Source organism: Scyliorhinus canicula, chromosome 16 (assembly GCF_902713615.1).
Source record: "Scyliorhinus canicula chromosome 16, sScyCan1.1, whole genome shotgun sequence".
In the NCBI taxonomy this organism is placed as follows: domain Eukaryota; kingdom Metazoa; phylum Chordata; class Chondrichthyes; order Carcharhiniformes; family Scyliorhinidae; genus Scyliorhinus; species Scyliorhinus canicula.
In genome coordinates, this window is record NC_052161.1 from 136,963,929 (window position 1) to 136,983,607 (window position 19,679).

Here is a 19,679-nt window from a genome sequence, read left to right on the forward strand (position 1 = left end):
CCCATGTGATCTACCCCGTGTCCTGAGACTGTGTCCCCTGTTCTAGATTCCCCACTCAGGGGGAAACATCCTCTCTGCATCTACTCTATCCAGCCCTGTTAGAATTTTATATGTTTCAATCAAGGTCTCCTCTCATCCTTTCCAACTCTCTAGTGAATATAGGCCCAGTCAAATATGGTATTGTTGTTATATAGCATCCTCTCTGTAAAAATAATAGAAAGCGTTATGCCTTAATGAATGAGGCGTAACTGAGCTTTGAATGGAATACTAAATCGGCAGCTACACAGTCGGATTTTCTCAGCAGGTAACCCAGCGCGCTATGCAGAACAAAGTAGGCATGGCCCACACCATCACACTGGGGGCGAGGAGGGGGGGGGGCTGGAAAAAGGTGGTATGGTCGGGAATTCCGAGATCGGGGTGGCATTTTTAAAGGGCTTCCATCTCTGTTAAAGAAAAGAACTACCCCCCCACTTGCACATGGAGACCCCCCCCCTCCCCCACTCCAGGCACACACATTGGCAACAACCCCGTACCTCCCAGGGGCACTAAAATCCCAGCCATAGACTCTGCTTTTTCTCTCCACAGATAGCGTCCAGCCTGCTGAGCATTGACAGTGTTTTCTGTTTTCTGTCAGAGTTCTAGATTCCGCAGGAGTCTGCCTTTGATTCCTGAAAGGTCTGGATCCAATTTTTAGACAATGCCCCCCAGCCCTTGATCACCTTCTAAATTCACCCACAAAAGAATGTCAAAAGTGTCCCTGTGAAGAATTGTAACCTGATTTTGAAAGGCTATTTTGGTAGAGAGCGCAGGGGTTAATTTCTGTTTAATAATAATAGTCTTTGTTATTGTCACAAGTAGGCTTACATTAACACTGCAATGAAGCAACTGGGAAAATCCCCCAGTCTCCGTTCGGGTACACAGAGGGAGAATTCAGAATGTCCAATTTACCCAACAAGCACGTCTTTTGGGACTTGTGGGAGGGAACCGGAGCACCCGGAGGAAACCCACACAGACACGGGGAGAACGTGCAGACTCCGCACAGACAGTGACCCAAGCCGGGAATGGAACCCGCGTCCCTGACGCTGTGAAGCAACAGTGATAACCACTGTGCTACCGTGTCACCTCCCAAAGGGCGGAACAGAAATGAGAAGCAGAAACATTTTGGGGAAGGTTAACCCTGGGCTGATTTTGAAAGTGGCTCCCAGTCTAACCCAGGAAATGGAATCCCTGGTGCTAATGATCCCGTTGTGATTAAATACTTTTTTGAGTTCTGTGGCTCTTCAGATGGTCTCGATAACAGAATATCTTTGATAACGAAATCCTGATGTAGCAAAGGGCGTGTCAAAAGGCATTGAGACAGCGAATGACTAGGGTCCCAAAAGCCTAACAAAAGCTTAACTATTGATGAGGAGGAGGAAATATTCTAAAATAACTCTTTTAAAAATAAATTCCAAAAGCTAGTGCTGGACCTCATCACAATGTCATTTCAGAAATGGCCTGGAATTGACATGGAAGCTGATGTTTGTACAACACTTTCAGAATTGGCAAAAAACTCGAATTTTGGTATTCAGATCTTTCACTTTGATTTGTTACATTGAACAGAGAGGCACTGCAGGGAATACTAAGACCATTCATCATTTTGTTGTTTTCAAATCCCTCCGTGGCCTTACCCTTTCTCTATCTCCATAACCTCCCTTGAACGTTCGAGAGCTCTGCAGTTCTCCAAGTCTGACAGCAGACCCCACGCCGATTTTCATTGCTCTATCAATGGCGGCTGCACCTTGCTTCCTCAGCGATCAGATCTTGACCTCCCTCTCTGCCTCTTTGCCCCTCCCTCCTCCATTAAGAAGTCCTTAAAATATCCCCACATGATCATGCTTTTAATCACTTCTCCCAATATCTAATTGTGTGCTCAGTTTATAATAAAACAGCCACCCCAAAACACAATGCTCATTCACCTTATTGTTGTTTGTGGGATCTCATTTGGTGCAGAATGGCTGCATGTGTCTGCACAACAACAGGCACATAGAAGAATCCTTGGAATCCCTGCAGTGTAGAAGGAGGCCATTTGGCCCATCGAGTCGGCACCAGCCCTCCAAAAGAGCACTCTACCTAGGTCCACTCCCCCGTCCTATCAACGTGACCCTACGCATTGATCATGGCTAATCTAACTGACGTGCACATCTTTGGGCAGCACGGTAGCACAATGGTTAGCACTACTGCTTCACAGCTCCAGGGTCCCAGGTTCAATTCCCGGCTTGGGTCACTGTCTGTGCGGAGTCTGCACGTTCTCCCCGTGTCTGCGTGGGTTTCCTCCGGCTGCTCCGGTTTCCTCCCACAGTCCAAAGATGTACCGATTAGATGGATTGACCATGCTAAATTGCCCTTCGTGCCCAAAACGATTAGGTGGGGTTACGGGGATAGGGTGGAGCTGTGGGCTTAAGTAGGGTGCTCTTTCACGTGTCTGTGTGGGTTTCACCCCCACAACCCAAAAGATGTGCAGGTTAGGTGAATTGGCCACGTTAAATTGCCCCTTAATTAGAAAAAAATAATAATTGGGCTCTCTAAATTTATTTTTAAAGAAGTAGGGTGCCCTTTCCAAAGGCCTGTGCAGACTCGATGGGCTGAATGGCCTCCTTCTGCACTGTAAATTCTATGATTCTGTAAATATACTACCCCTCAACAATTCGCTCCCCCCCCCCCACCCCCTCGCCCCACCACCACCCTCAACACACATTAACTTGAGTCCCAGCCGGTACTGTGACGTTTTATTTTTATTAAGTTGTTTGATTCTCTTCCTCTCTCCTTTTCTAGATGGGGAAACTAGATACTGCCCATTTTTCACCAAAAAAAAGTAGCAAATACAAAAGCTGTTCTCTTTAAAAGAGCTGAAGAGGTTGGTGTGACAACAGTGTGTCCAAACAATTCAGTGTTGTGCTTGGATTATGATGATATTGAATGGTGTGAAAAATGCATCGAAACATTTCTGAGAGACACGATGAGGCACTCTGTTGATGAACATGTGAAATGCAAGGAAAGAAAAGCCTAGCAGTTCTAACCAAACCGCAACAACCCCCAATTTTCCAGATCAGTGTAGCTCCAACAACACTCAAGAACCCTGATGCCATCCAGGGCAAAGCAGCCCGCTTGATTGGCATCTCAGCCACCGCCATAAACATTCACTCTCTCCACCACTGGCGCACTGTGGGGAGAGTACTATCTACAAGATGCACTGCAGCAAAACAAAGGCTCTTTCGAAAGCATCTTCCCAACCTGTGACCATGACCATCCTGAAGGCCAAGAACAGCAGACACATGGAAAGCCACTCAGCATCCTGACTTGTAAATATATCGGCCGTTCCTTCACTGCCGCTGGGTCAAAATCCTGGAACTCTCCCCCTAACAGCACTGTGAATAGCGAGGGTTCAAGAAGGCAGCTCAACTCCACCTTCTCAAGGGCAATTAGGAATGGCCAATGGGCAGCACGGTGGCCAAGTGGTTAGCACAACCGCCTCACGGCGCTGAGGTCCCAGGTTCGATCCCGGCTCTGGGTCACTGTCTGTGTGGAGTTTGCACATTCTCCCCGTGTCTGCGTGGGTTTCGCCCCCACAACCCAAAGATGTGCAGAGTAGGTGGATTGGCCATGCTAAATTGCCCCTTAATTGGAAAACATAATTGGGTAATCTAAATTTATAAAAAAAAAGGAATGGCCAATGAATATTGGCTTCACCAGTAAAGCTCACATCCCATGAAGGAATAGAAAAGAAAGGTGGCCCCAGCTAGTAACTGATGTCACACCGATCGCCTATTTCCTGTAATGTTTCTCTGGGGGCACAGACGGACCGAGTCTTTTCCAATCTTAACGTTTATGATTATAGCACAGTGCGTTCTTTAAATATCAGATTCATGTGTTGTTCTTTTTTTCAGGCAGCTGTATCTTTGCAACATACCAAATGCGTCTGTAAGTGGAAATGTGCAAATGCTTGAAATGTTACTATAGCGATGAAGTCATTGTGAGTCACAGTTTCTTATCATTGGGTCATTTAAGGCTGGTTCTTTGATATTTATCGTGTCTGTCATCAGGACAGACCTACATTTCCTCAGCATAGCAGTTCAATGAATGTGTATTTGGAATTTTGTTTATTAATGATTAGTGCCTTTGTAATGAAGGCAAAAGCGAAACACTGGAAATTGGAAATAAATACACGGAACTGCTGGAAATGTTCTGCATGCCTGGCTACTCTCCCACCTTCAGCCCTCTGTCAGCTTGAGGTCATCCTAAAGTCTGCTGCCCATCTCTCTGAGCCCCTCTGAGCCTCTCTACATTACTTTTCTCCTTTGAAACGCTCCTTAAAACCCACCTCTTTGACCAGGCCTTTGGCCATCTCGCCTAATAACTGCTCATGTCACTCGGTGTCAGACTTTGCCTTTTGATGGTCCTGTAGGGCACCTTGGCAGGTTTTGTTACGGTAAAGACGTTATACAGATGTAAACTGTCGTTGTTACCTGGGGGGGGGAGAGAAACAAATTTACCTGAATTCTACTAGCCCCAAGGAAGGGGGAATGGAGGCGGAGGGTGGGGGGGGGGGGGGGAGAGGGGGAGAGCAGGGTGGTGGGTGCAGTAAAATAGAGAGGAGGCACGATGTTGGGGTTCCGGAGACCCCATTAAAACTCATCCCAATGTTCCTGGGCAATATTTTTCACCCGAGCCGGAAGATGGGCAGCACGGTAGCATGGTGGTTAGCATAAATGCTTCACAGCTCCAGGGTCCCAGGTTCGATTCCCGGCTGGGTCACTGTCTGTGCGGAGTCTGCACATCCTCCCCGTGTGTGTGTGGGTTTCCTCCGGGTGCTCCGGTTTCCTCCCACAGTCCAAAGATGTGCGGGTTAGGTGGATTGGCCGTGATAAATTGCCCGTAGTGTCCTAATAAAAGTAAGGTTAAGGGGGGGGTTGTTGGGTTACGGGTATAGGGTGGATACGTGGGTTCGAGTAGGGTGATCATGGCTCGGCACAACATTGAGGGCCGAGGGGCCTGTTCTGTGCTGTACTGTTCTATTCTATGTTAAAGGCCGAAATCTTCCAGCCCCGCCCGCTCTGGGAATCACCACGGGAGGGATGGTAAAAAAGGGCCATTTATCTTGGGTGTGAATTTCCAGTCCCAGGCTGGGCGGGACTGGAAAATCTGTCCCAAAAATTCAACTGTTTGTATGCAGATTCAAAGGCAGGGCAGGCGGAGGGGATCAAGGCACAAAAGGGGAGGACGGAGGGATAAATGACAAAAAAGATGATGGTGTAAGGCAAAAAGAGGTGGGACAAGAAGCACAAAATACTTCCAGAATGTCAACAGCAACATTACCTGCACCCCGTGTCTGGAAAACGCGAGTGGCGATTATGATCTAAATCGAGCTCAACTGTGAGTATTGTTCAGCCGGCAGAGTGACGAACGGAAAGATGAGTTCCTTGAGTTTGCTGTGATTTAGAATGAAACGGTGTCAGAGGCCAAGGACCAAGAGGTTTGAGCAGGGAAGAGATGGAGAATTGAAATGGCAAGCGTTGCCTTTGTGCACCGAACTGAGCTGTTCTGTAATGTGATCGGCCAGTCAGTGTAGAGGAGACAGCACGTCAAGCAGCAAATATGCCATCAAATTGGAAGAAATCAAGGGCAGCACGGCGGTGCAGTGGGACTACGGCACTGAGGACCCGGGTTTGAATCCCAGCCCTGGGCCACCGCCCGTGTGGAGTTTGCACATTCTCCCCGTGTCTGCGTGGGCTTCACACCCACAACCCAAAGATGTGCAGGGTAGGTGGATTGGCCATGCTAAATTGCCCCTTAATTGGAAAAAATGAATTGGGTACTCTAAATTTATATTAAAAGAGGAATTTGACCCAACTCATTCTGCACATCTTTCCCCAGTGTTTGTTTTTTGATGAGGAGCCCTTTGCACTCAGTTCTGCACACATTGCAAGCAGTTGCCAGTGTTGCCAGCTTGGTTATTGAGTACCCTTTCACATCACCCCGCTCTTACAAGTCCATCTCGACAGCGAGCATGAATTGGAACACGCCCACCCGCTTAATGCACAGCAGCTGGAATCAACTCACTGAGCCGGGGCCCAGCGACTGAAGCTGCCACCCTCCTGTCCCCCATGACTCAGAATGACATTGGGCGGCACGTTTGCACAGCTGAGCCATCTGGGGAGCTCCCATCCAGATTTCAAAGGGACTGTGGATTCCTGCCCGGCATTCGTTGCTACTGAATAACCAGTGAGGGGAAGTTGCAATGATTTAACAAGAGGCTGACGCTGTACAGTCACCGCAATATCCTTTAGCTGGAGTCTCGGTTAACAAAAGGAATGGGTCACATATCTGCATCACCGTTTCCTGAAGAGAAATTATTCACAGCCATCGTGGTTTCGCTGGCTGCTTCTGGCCACACATCACAAGACAGACACAGACACCACACAAGAGGCTCGAAGCCAATTTGATTATTTTTATAGCTCGCTCCAGTTTACTTATAAAAACTGACATCGAATTCATAACTCCTGGTTCTTAACAGAAAACATTCCCCAGGAAAGGCTAATACAACTGTGCAGCCAGAGTATTTTTTTTTTGGGGTGGGGGGGAAATTAATTGGACTGACACAGCCAGTAGTTTGTGCCAGGAAAATGAGAGCATTTACAGCAAAGTCCGAACCAGCCCTGCGTTTTACTTGTCTGCTTTCACCAAAGGCTCTGCCATGGGGGAATAAAGCTGTTTTCTCTAGAGCTGTAAGAGTGGGTGACATGAAAGGTCACTCAGTAACTGTAGTGATCTCGATATGTGCATGTACATAAGGGGTTAATGTGTAATCAGTAGCACCACATGACCACTAGAGGGCCGGACCAACAGGGGTATATAAAGCAACCACATTGGGTCTCTCTCTTGGGTGCACTGTGACCAGGGCAATAGCAGACTGGTTAGTGGAGTTACGTATCATTACCGTAGTTAGATCTTGTTAACCTTATCACTAGTATCAAAGTTAAAGAACTCATGCAATTATTGTTGCAGTTACTTAATAAACCTTTTGTTACTACTGGACGAGTTTGAGTCTTCTACATCGAGATTCAGAAGAGCTCATCACTAACCAAAGTTTGAGTAGCACATGTTACCTACCACACCGGTAACAAAATAGTAACCAAGCTGACAACACTGGGAACTGTGCGCCAGAACTGAATACACAGGCCTCCTAGTCAAAAGACAAACGCTGGGGGAAAGGCTGAGTTGTGAGGTGGGTAAAATTCCATTTTTAATGAAAAATGGGAGAACACCTCTTCGTCCAGTTGCTATAATAATAATCTTTATTAGTGTCGCAAGTAGGCTTACATTAACACTGCAATGAAGTTACTGTGAAAAGCCCCTAGTTGGCGCCTGTTTGGGTACACGGAGGGAGAATTCAGAATGCCCACATCACCTAACACGCTTTCGGGACATGTGGGAGAAAACCGGAGCACCCGGAGGAAACCCACGCAGACACGGGGAGAACGTGCAGACTCCGCACAGACGGTGGCCCAAGCCGGGAATCGAACCTGGGATAGTGGCGCTGTGAAGCAACAGTGCTAATTTTGACAGCTCTTTAGTGTCCACCATTTTGGTGTTCAACTCTGGTCACATAGGCCAGACCAGGTAAGGACAGAAGCTTCTCTAAAAGGTTTCCCTAAAAGGTATCAGAGTCCCAGGTGTGTTTCTTTCATCAAAACTGACAGATCCTGTCACGGTTACTGAAATCAGGTTTATCACATCTCCTTATTTCTGAATCTGAATTGAAACTCGAAAGCTGCATGGTGGAGATTTGAAATCGCGCTCCTTGGGTTTTTTGTGGGAAAGTATTAATTCTGTTCTACTGAAATTTAAAGGTCATTTCTTGAGTAGGAAATTCTCCTCGTGCCAACCGTCCTCCCTGAAGAAGCATGAGCAAGTTTTTTATTTAATTTATTCTTTCAAGGGATGTGGGCGTCGCTGGCTGGGCCAGCATTGATTGCCCATCCCTAACTGCCCCTTGAGAAGGTGGTGGTCAGCGGCCTTCTTAACCGCTGCAGGCCACATGGTGTAGGTACACCCACTGTGCTGTTAGGGAGGGCGTTCTAGGGTTTTGACCGAACGACAGTGAAGGAGTGGCGATATATTTCGAAGCCAGGACGGTGAGTGGCTTAGGGGGGAACTTGCAGGTAGTGATGCTCCAATTCATCTGGTGCCCTTGGTAGGGGTCATGGCTTTGGAGGGTGCTGTCTAAGATGCCTTGGTGAGTTGCTGCAGTGCATCTTGTAGATGGTACACACGGCTGCTAACATGTGTTGGTAGTCAGGGGAGTGAATATTTAAGTTGGTGGATGGGGAGGGTGGCACGGTGGTACAGTAGTTAGCACTCCTTTTTAAAAAAAATTTACAGTACCCAATTCATTTTTTCCAATAAAGGGGCATTTTAGCGCGGCCAATCTACCTCGCCTGCACATCTCTGGGTTGTGGGGTCGAGACCCACACAAACACGGGGAGAATGTGCAAACTCCACACGGACAGTTATCCAGAGCCGGGATCGAACCTGGGACCTTGGTGCCGTGAGGCAACAGTGCTAGCCCACTGCGCCTCCGTGCTGCCCATAGTGGTTAGCACTCCTGCCCCACGGTGCCGAGGACCCGGGTTCAATCCTGGCCCAGGGTCACTGCCTGTGCAGAGCCTGCACGTTCTCCCCGTGTCTGCGTGGGTTTCCTCCAGGTGCTCCGGTTTCCTCCCACAAGTCCCGAAAGACGTGCTTGTTAGGTGAATTGGACATTCTGAATTCTCCCTGTGTACCCGAACAGGCGCCAGAATGTGGCGACTGGGGGATTTTCACAGTACCTTCATTGCAGTGTTAATGTAAGCCTACTTGTGACAATAATAAGGGTTATTATTTAAAAAGGTGGGCAGCACGGAGGCGCAGTGGTTAGCACTGCTGCCTCACAGCGCCAAGGTCCCAGGTTCGATCCCGGCTCTGGGTCACTGTCCGTGTGGAGTTTGCACATTCTCCCCATGTCTGCGTGGGTTTCACCCCCACAACCCAAAGATGTGCAGGTTAGGTGGATTGGCCACACTAAATTGCCCCTTAATTGGAAGAAAATAGCCATGATGTGGAGATGCCGGCGTTGGACTGGGGTGAGCACAGTAAGAAGTCTTACAACACCAGGTTAAAGTCCAACAGGTTTGTTTCAAACACGAGCTTTCGGAGCACGGCTCCTTCTTCAGGTGAAACGTGAAGGTTTTCACCTGAAGAAGGAGCCGTGCTCCGAAAGCTCGTGTTTGAAACAAACCTGTTGGACTTTAACCTGGTGTTGTAAGACTTCTTACGGAAGAAAATAGGGCAGCACGGCGGCCTAGTGGGTAGCACAACCGCCTCACGGCGCTGAGGTCCCAGGTTCGATCCCGGCTCTGGGTCACTGTCCGTGTGGAGTTTGCACATTCTCCCCGTGTCTGCGTGGGTTTCGCCCCCACAACCCAAAAATGTGCAGAGTAGGTGGATTGGCCACGGTAAATTGCCCCTTAATTGGAAAAAATAATTGGGTAATCTAAATTTTAAAATAAAATTGGAAGAAAATGAAATGGGTACTCTAATTTTTAAAAAAATTATTATTAAAGAACTACACTTGTCCCAGAAATGCAAGAGGAGTTAAGACTGGGGTGGGGAGAATGAAATAAAGATGTAAATACTTGATATTAACGTGACACTACAGATGATTCAGCCAGACGTGTCAAGGAGAAAATAAGTAAAGAATACTTTAAAACAGAGATAGATAGGTTCTTGATCAATAAGGAGATTAGGGGTTATGGGGAGAAGATAGGAGAATAGGGATGAGAAAAATATCAGCCATGATTGAATGGCGGTGCAGGCTCTGTCATAATATACACCAGTATATCATGGTGCAGACACACACTGATGGACACACACAGGGGCCAATCAACATGTACAAACACCGCAGCCAATCACCAGTTAGAATACACACACTATAAAGGCAGAGGGCACCACGGTTCCCGCTCATTCTGGGTGCTGCCTCTCAGTGTAACAGGAACTCATCCAGCCCAGCACAGACTCACACCACGTGCTGAGAGAATCAACTGGTTCGGACAAGGCTTAGGTCTCTAGTTTAAGTTAGCATCATTTAGAGCCACAGTCATCATGTGTTAGTTAGTTAGAAGTAGTTAATAAAATTGAGTTGAACCTTCATCAGTGTTGGAAGTGTCTGTTCATCTCTCAAGTCTACACTAGCCAACACTTCAGGCTAGATGGGTCGAGAGGCCTAATTCTGCTTTTATGTCTTATGGTCTTGTGGTGTTAATCGAGCTTTCTGCTCACCCACTATCCATTACAACATGGTTTGCACAGTCATTCAACTGTTTACCCAGCGTAACCTTACATCAAGGCTTGACAAATACTTTGATTCAATACCAGTTGAACTCAGTTAGGTACGTGCCGGTCTATTTTCTTTAACTTCTGTGTGGCTGAAGAACCTTTGTTTTTCAGTCCATTGCAATATTAAGTCATTTGCCGCCTTGCTGTGGAGTTTATTAATCCTCTGCCAATTAGCAATAATTTTTTCCCCCCGATGTGACCTCCGCTGGTTTCTAGAGTACAGGGTGAGCTCGGACCTGATTCACAGAAGGCAGCAATCACTTTGCTTTGTAATGATATAATGCTGAAATTGCCGTCTCCATGGTTACCAAAACGAGAGACTAAACTGGATGTGATCACTGGCGGGCAGCCATTGTGGAGAATGTGGAGGAAAAACATTGAAACAGGTGAAGGATCTTTGATTACAGAAATATTACAAAGAAATAATATAAAGCAGGATGTTAAAGTTGCCACATGAGAAACTCTGGCAGTTGATTTGTACACAACACACTCCCACAAACTGCAACGTGGTAATAACCAGATAACTCATGGATGAGTGATCATCGAGACTCTAATCCTGGGCAGGATTCTGTGATCCTGAGGCCGCCGGAAATGCCATCGCGGGGCCAGCAGGGCACTGGAATGGGCCACGCCGCTCCAGCTGCTGATCCCGGCGTCAACTGGGCGCCGTGGGCTCCGTGCATGTGCAGTGGCACCGGCGCCAAAGCGTGCATGCGCAGTGGCTCCCTTCTCTGCGCCGACACCGACGCAACACGGCGCAGGGCTACAGGGGCCAAGGCGGAAGAAAGGAGGCCCCCAGTTCAAGAGGCCGGCCCGCCGATCGGTGGGCTCCGATCACGGGCCAGGCCACAATGGAGGCCCCCCCCCCCGGGGTCGGAACCCCCTGTCCCTCCCCTACAGGCTGCTACCGGACCCTGCCACACCGAGGTCCCGCCGGCTGAGAGCAGGGTAGAACGCCGCTGGCGGGACTCAGGTTTTTTGCTATGGCTGCTCAGCCCATCCCGGGCCGAGAATTGACGGGGGGGGGGGGGGGGGGGGGGGGGGGGGCACTCTAGCGCGCCGACCACGCCAGAGCCACTATCTTGGAAGAATCGCGTCTCGGCGTCGGGGTGCGATTTGCGCTGGTCAAGGCGATTCTCTGGCCTGGCCGGAGAATTCCGCCCCCTGTTCCCACTTGATTTTTAATCCCCCGCAGCAGATAACATCTCAGCCAAAAACAACGGTACCTCTGACAATGCAGCACTCCCAGGCTGCAGTGAGGGATTTTGAGCTCGGGCTCTGGAGGGGAAGTGAGGCCAGCTTCCAGTCATTGATCGCTGGCTGACCCTGGAGGCGGTGGCATTCGGACACTGGTTTGGGAGTGTTCAGTGGAAAAGCGACAAAGTTAGAGGGAAGGGCAGATGTGAAAGCTCGGTAAAGGTCCCGGAAGATCTTTGTTTCCCGAAGATTCTTGTTGCGGTTATCAGACTTTTGTCGACCATCCTGTTTTATTCTACCTCACGTCAGCAGTTTTCACGTTCGGTGACCTTGGCTAAGATCAGAGCAACATCCCAACCAACTACCCAGCCAGGCACCGCCCAGGCATTAGTCAACAGAGTGACAGCTACTCCAAATCCAGCTGCTTGTGTAGCCCTGATTATCATGCCTCCATCAGTGTTGACCATGCCAATAGACTAGACTACAAGCTCGGCAATTCACTCCAACACAAACTTGGACCAGTCATACCGGCACCCGGTGGGGGGGGGGGGGGGGGGGGGCTTTCCAGGCCATTGATGCCCCCAGGTGGTCAGGGACAGGGAAGGGTGACGCCCCGGCATTCCCCCGGTACCCAGCACCCTGGAACTGGGGTTTACTCACCCTCAGGCCAAAATAAACCTCAAAGTGCCCTTGAATAGTGTGCAGTTGCTAAGAAACACCCCACAAAACACAGCATCCCGCGGACTTTAACACAAGTCTGCTGAACCGTGCCCTCCATCTCACTACCCCCCTCTTTCCTACGATACACCTTAAAATCTCACCTCTTTGACGAATCTTTGGTCACTTGCCCTGTTGTCTCTGTATGTGGCTCAGTGTCAGATATTGTTTGACGTCCATATTAAAATGACCTGTGTAAATACAAATAGTTGATGCTGTACCAGTTGGAGGAGACCCGGGTGGGGATGAGGATCGGTGAAGCGGGAATAGGAGGAGTGGAGCAGCTGATTGGACGGGAGGCTCCTTGGTTTCTTCAGGGGCTGGTGGGTGGTCGGGTGGAAGCGTTGGGAATTCCTCCTCCTCTTTTGTGTGTGGGGACAATGGTCAGTGCTTTCGGGTATGTGCAGGTGACAAAGGGGCTTGCGTTTCTCTGTCCCTTCTGCTTCGAAACATGTCGGACCACAAAGGCAGGGAGGGGAGCATATCCCCCCCCTTCCCCCATTGTATCCGAGGAACTCTGGTTGCAGAGATCTCCCACGTCCTGGGCATGACATTTACAGTGCACTGCCCTCTTCAGGCCACACGTGCCATCGATATCAGGAAGACCACAGGGCAGGTCTGCATGCAGTCATGCTTGAGAATGGGATGGGAACAGAGTGTGTTCTTCAGGCGTTGTTTGTGCAAGAAGTCAGGGGAAAATCAGCACTGGCAACGGTGGTCAACTTGACTCCGTTTATTGTCGTCTCCCATCTTAGTTGGAAAATTGTGAGTCACCTTTATTCAGAGGGGTTTAGAGTACAAAGAGGTTATGTTGAACTTACACAAGACATTTGATCGCAGTGTTCAAAATGATGAGGGGGCTGGACTGAGTTAGAAATTGTTCCCGCTTGTAAAAGGATCAAGAACGAGAGAGAAAGAGACTTAAGGTGATTTGCAAAAGAAGCAAATGCGATGTGAGAAAAACCTTCTTCACACAGCGCATGGTTGGGGTGTGGGACGGTCGGCCTGGACGTGTGTTGGGGGCAGGTTCAATGGAGGCTTTCCAGAGGGCATTAGATAATTATTTGAATAGAAACAATGTGCAGGAGCACAGGGGCAAAAGGGAGGAGAATGGCACGAAGTCATGATGCTCGTTTGGAGAGCTGGTGCAGACACGATGGGCTGAATGGCCTCCTTCTGTACCAATTCTGTGACTCTGTGATCCAGATGAGTACAGAGGAGGCCACACTGTAAAGAGACTGAATCCATTTATTCAGTCAGATGGTTGGCATCCAGGACGGGCAGAAATCTCCTCCAATTAAATATTAGGAAGACTGACCCCATTGGGTGGGATACCCCATTGGGAATTACCCAAAAGAGGCTCCCACGCCGGCACGCAGTCGCCGCCAGTCGCACGCGCTCTCTGCGCTCGACGGGCCGAGTCCCGCTGGCGTCGTTCACATGTGGTCCCAGCCGGCGTTCTGGCTGCAGAGGCCATCCTGGTGGGAGGGCTGGGGGATCCGACTCGGGGGGGGGGGGGGGGCTGTCCTGGTGGGGGGGCTGGGGGTCCGACTCCGGGGGGGGGGGGGGGGGGGGCTATCCTGGTGGGAGGGCTGGGGATCCGACTCCCGGGGGGGGGGGGGGGGGGGGGGGGGGGGTGTCCTGGGGGGAGGGCTGGGGATCCGACTCCGGGGGGGGTGGGCTGTCCTGGTGGGAGGGCTGGGGGATCCGACTCGGGGTGGGGGGGCTGTCCTGGTGGGAGGGCTGGGGATCCGACTCGGGGGGGGGGGGGGGTGTCCTGGTGGGAGGGCTGGGGATCCGACTCCGGGGAGGGTGTCCTGGTGGGGGGGCTGGGGCTGGGGGATCCGACTCGGGGGGGGGGGGGGGGGGGGGGGTGTCCTGGTGGGAGGGCTGGGGATCCGACTCCGGGGGGGGGGGTGTCCTGGTGGGGGGGGCTGGGGATCTGACTCGGGGGGGGGGGGGCTGTCCTGGTGGGAGGGCTGGGGATCCGACTCGGGGGGGGGGTGTCCTGGTGGGGGGGCTGGGGATCCGACTCGGGGTGGGGGGGGGCTGTCCTGGTGGGAGGGCTGGGGATCCGACTCGGGGGGGGGGGGGGGGGGTGTCCTGGTGGGAGGGCTGGGGATCCGACTCCGGGGGGGCTGTCCTGGTGGGAGGGCTGGGGATCCGACTCCGGGGGGGGGGGGGGGGGGAGGGAGGGTGTCCTGGTGGGAGGGCTGAGGCTGGGGGATCCGACTCGGGGGGGGGGCTGTCCTGGTGGGAGGGCTGGGGGATCTGACTCCGGGGGGGGGGGGGGGGTGGCCTGGTGGGGGGGCTTGGGGATCTGACTCCGGGGGGGGGGGGCGGCTGTCCTGGTGGGAGGGCTGGGGGATCTGACTCCGGGGGGGGGCCTCCACGGTGGCCAGGCACACAAACGGTCGGCATGCTCGTTCTGGGGGGGGGGTGGGGGGCTATATTCCTCCGCGCCGGGCCATGATGCGAGGGGGCCGGCATGAGGCATGTGGGGTCCCGTGGGCGTATCTGCAGGGCACCGCAGGCAGCCGGAGCTGTGGGACCCACGCCGGAGTCCTGCTGGCCCCCTTGAAGACGGAGAATCACCCCGGACACTCTAGGAAAAAGTCTGGAGTGATTCCCGCCCATTTTCCGGCGGGCGTGGTGACTTAGTCCCCAGAAGGGAGAACCCCGCCCGTTGTCTTCAGTCCTAACCTCCAACTCCATCCCTCTCTCTGACAACAATCAGACACTTTGCAACCTTTGTGCCATATTTGACTTGGACATGAGCTTTCAGTTACACATCATGATGTCACTGAGACTGCCTAGTTCCGCCTCCATAACATCACACAGCTCTGTCCCTGCCGCAGTTCAACTGCTGTGAAATTCTTACCCAAGCCTTACATTACCTCCAGATGTGACTATTTCACTGCACTCCTGGCCGACCGCCCACATTCTACCCTCCAAAAAACCTGAGCTCATCCAAAACTCATCCTCTCTCAGCTCTGCAGTTTCTTCTCGAAACCTTTCAACTCCCAAAATTCTGGAACTCACTCCCTGACAGCACAGTGGGTGTACCTACACCTCGGGGACTGCAGCGGTTCGAGAAGGCAGCTCATCACCACCTTCTCGAGGGCAATGAGGGATGGGTAGTAAAGACTGGCCTAACTAGCGATGCCCACGACCCACGAATAAATAAAGAATTATATTTGCATTTGGTTGTCCTTCTGGGGCTGACGGGGAGTTGGTTTTGAAATACCTACAGCCCACATTGTGTGATGCCAACCCCACATTGCTGCCAGCCCACATTGTGTGATGCCAACCCCACATTGCTGCCAGCCCACATTGTGTGATGCCAACCCCACATTGCTACCAGCCCACATTGTGTGATGCCAACCCCACATTGCTGCCAGATGTGAACAGAGGTTAAGTGACGCTTCAGATGGAAGACAAGATACTGAGGAGTGGATGGAAAGGGCGGGGAGGGGAGAGGAAAAGTATAAATTTAAACTAATAACCTGCACTTTTACATGAATGAAGAATATCCTGGAGAAAACATGTTTTTTTTTATAAAATGACACATATCAAAATTCAAATAGTCAGGTGGTGAAGAGCAGAAGACTGGAACTGACCCCTTATTCAATCACAGACTTGTGTTATTTACCATAGACCTCACACAAAAATCTTCTCCTTCTGTTTACCCTTATGTGAACACAGGTAAATCCTCCGTTAAAGTTCACCTCCTGAATGCAGTTAACGCTCAGTTGGTGAACAATTAACACCGTGTAAACGTCTTGTTAAAACGCAACATGGTTCTTGTGTTGTGTACTCTGGGATAACACAGGCTGCAACTGGATGCAGCTTTAACCAAAAGATACTCCAGACCTTGAAGTGAGTTCAATCTGATTTATTGAACCAGTAGCACAGTTAGCACAGTTCTCTATGAGTTTGACTCTCTGCTAACCTAAGTGTGGTTACTCTGTCTGACTGAACCAGACTAGCTCTTAGCCACGTGCTGGAGGTATGATACTGTACATACACCCTGACTCACTCTGTAGATGTTCATCAGTGGAAAGAGGCGGGGTGTGAGTGCCTCGTGCCTTTTATAGTGAGATACCGCCCCTGAGTGTCCTGCCTGCTCATTGGTCATGTTCTGTTCTCTGTGTTCATTAGCTGCCTGTCTGTGCTGTCTGTATATCATTATCTGCATATCTGCATATCATGACAATGGTCTGATTGCCTTTGTCTTTATTTGAAATGGCCAGCAATCTGACAACATCACAAAAGCAAACAAGAATTTTTACCCAACAATCTACACAACCACACTAATGGGAGATCTTTGCAAATGTCCCGCCCCACTTTACCACCTGGCTTTAATGCCAAAGGAAGTTCATTTTTGCTGTGTTTTCAAGTGCGAAAAGAATATGATGAATACTTCATTTTTTTTCTGATCTCTGCAGTGGGTGGCAGGGTGGCACAGTGGTTAGCACTGCAGCCTCACAATGCCAGGGACCCAGGGCAGCACAGTGGCACATTGATTAGCGCTGCAGCCTCACAGTGACAGTGACCTGGGTTTGATTTTGAATTGGGTGACTGTGCGGAGTTTGTGCGTTCTCCCCGTGTCTGCGTGGGTTTCCTCCGCGTGCTCCGGTTTCCTCCCACAGTTCAAAGATGTGCAAAAGGTGAGGTGGATTGGCCACGCTAAATTGCCCCTTGGTGCCCAAAGGTGAGGTGGGGTTACGGGGATAGGGCGGGGGTGTGGGCCCAGGTAGGGTGCTCTTTCAGAGGGTCGATGCAGACTCGATGGGCTGAATGGCCTCCTTCTGCACTGTAAGAATTCTATGATCTATTCTACGATGTGCACAGAACTAACTTAACAGAGCAGACTCCATTCTCCGCGATAAAATTCTTATGGCTTCTGATTCTCAAACAGACCTGCCTAAAGACATCTTGTTGGATGAAGTGCCATGCAAACTGTAAAGCAAGAAGAGTTAGCAGAAATTTCCAGATTCTTATCCTTGACTTTGCTACGTTCACCTCACTGTCCAAAGACATTAGTCACTCCAGAGTATTGTTGCATAGATGGCCTTTTGTACCCATTCAAGCAACATTATCAATGCATGCCAGCAGGGTATCCAATCATTGCAAAGAGACTGAATGGTGACTTCAACCAACCTTCACCCACTTCCAACAGAAGTTGCTGGTCAGTTGTCCAACTCTTAAGAAACAAACTAAAGGTCACTCCGACCAGGGTGAGTGGGAATTGCTATGACCGTGGGGATGGGCTGTTCAACATGAGTGGGGGTGCGACAACGTTTTTTTTTAAGACCATAATAGCTGGGATGGTGATTAAAATCAACTAAAACTTACAACTTGTCTTGTTGAGTTTCAGCATCGCCAACTCTCCGCTGACCAACTCAGTCACTTGCTCAAATCGCCCATACTCTCTCTGGAGAGTCTGACACAGCCCATCCTAGACGTATGGGACAAAAGACATCCCTTCAGGCTCACAGGACAGTCAGAATAAGACACCATTCCTGAAATTAAAGGTACGTACTATTGGTCACTCTGCAAGTTGCTGAATAGTAATCAGGGGAGTGAACCTGTCCGAACTGTGCCCTCCCTAATCCAGCGGCACTGGTCAGGATTTGCTGGTCTCTCCCGCTGCAGGTCCAGAATTTTCCACCTGTCAACTGACTGGTCCGCTTCGTCGGCAAGGATATCCACCCTGGATGGAACCGGAAAAACCCAACCACTGGCTTACTTAACATTAAGCTTATGATTGGCCTGGCTGTAATAATAATAATAATCTTTATTGTCACCAGTAGGCTTACATTAACACTGCAGTGAAGTGACTGTGAAAAGCCCCTAGTCGCCACACTCCGGCGCCTGTTCAGGTACACAGAGGGAGAATTCAGAATGTCCAACTTACCTAACAGCACGTCTTAGGTGGGCGATCTAGCCTATTTTCTACTGTGCATTGGGTGGGGGGGGGGGGGGGGTTAGAGAACTTCAGAGTTCAAAGGAACACTCACTGGTGGATGCTATAACATATATGGTAGCAGGGATTTTACTCACATATCTTCACACAGACACTATTTTACCCTTTTTGGGGAATGGGGGGAGAGTGGTGGAAGAATTCCTGAGCTGATTATCAGCCCTTTAAGCCACATTATGAACGCTCCTTCCATGGTCAACGAGTGCTGGCGTTGGACTTGAACCCGGGATCATAGAATCATAGAATTTACAGTGCAGAAGGAGGCCATTCGGCCCATCAGGTCTGCACCGGCCCTTGGAACGAGCACCCTACTTAAACCCACACCTTCACCCTATCCCGTAACCCAGTTACCCCAGCTAACCTTTTCTGGACACTAAGGGGCAATTTAGCATGGCCAATCCACCTAACCTGCACATCTTTGGACTGCGGGAGGAAACCGGAGCGCCCGGAGGAAACCCACGCACACACGGGGAGAACGTGCAGACTCCGCACAGACAGTGACCCAAGCCGGGAATTGAACCTGGGACCCTGGAGCTGTGAAGCAACAGTGCTAACCACTGTGCTACCGTGCCGCCCTATGTCTAGTCCAGAGGTAGGGGTTGTATCACTGGGCCACAAGACCTCCTTGAGCAGGGATGAGAGACTCTAATGAGGTCAGACAAGAGTATCTGAGTTTCTTCCACTAGAATGGAAGAAACTAGGAAATCCGATAGACGGTTCAAAGTTTCAATTTTGTTTTTAAATATAAAGTTGAAGTACCCAATTATTTCTTTTCCAATTTAGCGTGGCCAATCGACCTAACCTGCACATCATTTTGGGTTGTGGGGGTGAGACCCATGCAGACAGGGGGAGAATCTGTAAACTCCACATGGACAGTGACCCGGGGCTGGGATCGAACCTGGGACCTCGCCGCCGTAGGCAACAGAACACACTGCGCCACCGTGCCGCTCCGGTTCGAGGTTTTGATAATGCAGCTCCAAAAAAAAATCTAATTTGGCTGGTTAATGTGTTACTAGGGGGCAGCAATTTAAGATAGTATCTAATAGGATGTAGCAAAAGCATAGGAAGCTTATTTTCCACACGGATGGTTATTACGTTATGATACGATGATACGGTGGTGATAGAATTCATAATCTTTTTTAAAAGGGAACTGGAGGAATATATAAAAGGAAACATTTAAACACCAAGGGTACAGCTCTTACAGAGAACAGACACAGGGCAATGAATAACCTTTCCTCATCTTGTGCTGTGGCATTTTATGATTATTTAATATGTAAAAGAAAAAAAGACTTACATTTCTATTACGTCTTTCGTGACCAGAGGGTGGCCCATAGCACGTTACAATGAAGTATCATTTTTCCTAAGA